This window comes from Pipistrellus hanaki, assembly GCF_964339955.1.
Source record: "Pipistrellus hanaki genome assembly, chromosome: 2".
Taxonomy (NCBI): Eukaryota; Metazoa; Chordata; class Mammalia; order Chiroptera; family Vespertilionidae; genus Pipistrellus; species Pipistrellus hanaki.
Window position 1 is genome coordinate 10848565 of NC_140504.1, and position 3440 is coordinate 10852004.

The 3440-nt window shown below is 43.2% G+C and overlaps 1 pseudogene across 1 annotated transcript; it reads right to left on the reverse strand.

The window, feature by feature from the left end:
* Positions 1–618: 618 nt before the first annotated feature.
* Positions 619–2016, reverse strand: LOC311617082 (protein regulator of cytokinesis 1-like; annotated as a pseudogene). The gene has a single exon. The product of its transcript is annotated as a protein regulator of cytokinesis 1-like (transcript).
* Positions 2017–3440: the final 1424 nt, after the last annotated feature.

Genomic DNA, 3440 nt, shown 5'->3' on the forward strand with positions numbered 1-3440 from the left:
GGTGCAGCGGGAACAAAACCCCAGGACTGACATGTGCAAAGTTCTAGATCTCCCAACAAATTGTCCAAGGACCCTCTAGGCCTGTGATGGGCTTCAACCTGTAAGCCAGGCTGTGGTAATGAGCCTGCCAGGGTTGAGATGTCTGTGTTGCCCTCAAAGTTGCCAAATGTTGTCTGAACTGGTTCAGCTCTTCCAGGCTGGGAATGGAGTCACTGTCAAGGTCATAGTGTGGCATGCAAAGCACTTCACACAGTTCTTGATCTTGTTCCACAAGTTGTTTTAATTCACTTTTCCTCTCCTGTTCCTGTTTGGGTCTCAGCTCCCCCTGAGTGTGCAAGTCTTTTTCTGGCTGCAAGATTGTCAGCTCTCCTTCCTCCTGAAATGGCTCAACATGCAACTCTCTGCACAAGACAGCCAGCACACCTACACTGGAGAGAGAGGAAAGCCACCCTGTGTAACTGGGTCCGGTCTAGGCACAGGAAGCCATGGCTAGCTGACTTATCAGGGCTTCTTACGGATGGATGTTGGTTGATTGAGGATTCAGGACATAGCATCGGATTTGGAGGCCTCTGAAAGTTCTCACTGGCGTACTTTGCCCAGTGTGGGGTGAGTCATTCTTCACCGCTTGTTGGGTGTTCTGTGAGTACTACCATACAGCATCTCTGTCTCTTTCTGCTGCTTGTTCTTCAGTTGCCTTTCCTGCCTGGCTTGCTCTTTCTCTAACTGATGCATCCCCCACTGCTCAGTCATATACTCCATGGATTTCTGCCCATGGACCACTAATGATGTTGAGTGTTTCTGTTCCCACATTTCAGTCTGGGCCTCCAATTCCTCTTCCAGCTTAGAGAGTGTTTTTTGGCGCCTGGCTTGTTGCTTTTCCTCTTTTAGAAGATTTCCTCTACGGTTTGTAAATCAACTTGGATCTGATGGTTTTCTCTCAAACTTGAAGAAAAGCCTCCAGCGTTCTTCCCGCTTCTGCATGCTTTCCAAGAGTTCTTTGTGAATCTCATAGTAGTTTCTTAAAGGCACAACCTCAACATCATGTACCTGGAGCAGACTTCCTGTGTAGTCCTCACCATAGTAAGCAGCAAAAGCTTGTCTCTGGTCCTGGCTATAGAAACACTGGTCCCAGTACTTAGCCAGTTCCACTGGTTTCATCTCAATCAATTTCTTCATGGTTTGCATTTGCAAAGTGCTCTCTGAACTTTGGCCTTTGACCCTGTCATAACCATGGCCACAACAGCTTCTCTCTCTTCTTCTGGTATTTGCGGTCTGTCCCAGGGCTACCGGATCTGAGCACGCAGCCCCTCATGCACTTCTTCGTTTTGTGCTTTCAGCCTTTCCAGCTGCTGTAGCAACTTCTGTAGTGCCACCATATTTCCCAAAGATAAACAAAAGGCATTTCATCTTCACACACCACCTCTCTTTCGAAGCTTGTGTCTGGGGTGTGATCTAATTCTTCCATTCGCAGTAGGATCTGTCTTTGGGTGTTGACCAACTCCTCATGCCAGGATGCCTGTGTTGCCCTCAAAGTTGCCAGATGTTGTCTGAATTGGTTCAGCTCTTCCAGGCTGGGCACGGAGTCACTGTCATAGTGTGGCATGCAAAGAACTTCACACAGTTCTTGATCTTGTTCCACAAGTAGTTTTAATTCACGTTTCCTCTCCTGTTCCTGTTTGGGCCTCAGCTCCCCCTGAGTGTGCAAGTCTTTTTCTAGACTGCAAGACTGTCAGCTCTCCTTCCTCCTGGAATGGCTCAACACGCAACTCGCTGCACGAGACAGCCAACTCTCTTTGACAGTTGCCAGTGCTTTTAATGATCCTCGCCTTCAGACTTTCCTCTTCAGCAAGCATCATATCCAGGAGGTCCTTGATATGCTTATGTACAACCTGAGTTAATTGTAACCACTGTTACAAATATGGGGATCCCAATCAATTCCCATATTTCCCGAAGGTGACTCAGGGCCATCTGGATGCATAACATGGACTCCTCCACAATCACCTCACTTCTTCTCATGATGGAAGTCTCCCAGTCACTGGATGGTGAGGTTCATGACCTACTCCACCCAGAACCTATTGCTGCAATCAGCCCCTAGCACCGACTCGCACAGGATCTGCCACTTCGTGAGCCATTAGGCACCTGTGGGATTTTTCTGATTATCTTCTTAAAATAAACCTCAGAAGTGGAACTGTTCTTGTTTTTTTACATACTATCAAATTGTTTTCTAGAAATATTGTATAGTTTTCCTAGTAATTTTATGAGTCTTTTTTCCCCCCCTGTATGCCTTTGTACATAAAAATGTACCATCAAAGCTTTCCTTGTATGGAAGAGATATTTGCTTCAATTATTTAATTCGAAAATCCTATTTTGTGCGTCAAGCTTCTTTTAAAAAACACATATTCAACTTGGTTTTTGTCTTCATATTGCTTCTAAAATGTCTCCTTTCACATAAAACCCTTTGGAAATGGAGCACTTCTCTGTCTGGTGAAATTGATTAGCTCAAGACTTCTGAAAATATGTAAGTTTTCTGGCCTGCACGTTTTCTCTCATTAATACCTACAAATACACCCAACCTGAATGTGAGGCTTGAAAGGATCAATAAAGACACAGCAGGGAGAAAGGTTCTGCCTAGAAGCTTTGATGGGTGTTTTTACAAAGAAGCCAGTCTACCTCATCTGAATGCTCCACTTTAAAGAGGGCAGACAGACAGTCCCCCCAGGGCAATATTGATTCTGAATATTAACCACAACCTCATTCCTAATCAGAATGTTGTTCTGGAAGAGTAATTTTCAACCTTTTTCATCGCATGGCACACGTTAACTAATTGCTATAATTCTGCAGCACACCAAAAATATATTTTTTTGCCAATCTGACAAAAAAAAAAGTAGGTATAATTTTGATTCATTTACACCAGATGGCTATTATTGTGATGCTGTTGTCATTTTTTTTTTTTAATTTGATAATCTAAGGGAGAAGAGATCAGTGCCCCTTTGTCAGGTATTGCATATTTTAAAAATTCTTATGGAACGCCAGTGTGTCTGCTGTGGTACACAGGTTAAAAATTGCTGTTGTAGAATTTTATGAATCTCCTTAAAAGAGAAATTTGTTAGCCTCTGACCAGGCAAAGCAAGGTAAATTTAGTAGAAAATAAAACACATTAAATAAATCAAAGTAAAATACATTTTTCTTTTCTTTATCTCCCAAATATAATTTTTCACCTTTCCCCCATTATTATTATTATTTGTTATTATTATTTTTAAACCTCACCTGAGGATATATTTTTCCATTGATTTTGAGAGAGAGTGGAAGAGAGAGGGAAAGGCAGAAATATCAGTGTGAAAAGCACATTCATTGGTTTCCTCCTGCACATTCCCTGACCAGGGCCTGGGCTGGGAAGGAGCCTGCAACCAAAGTATGTGGCCTTGACCGGAATCAAATCC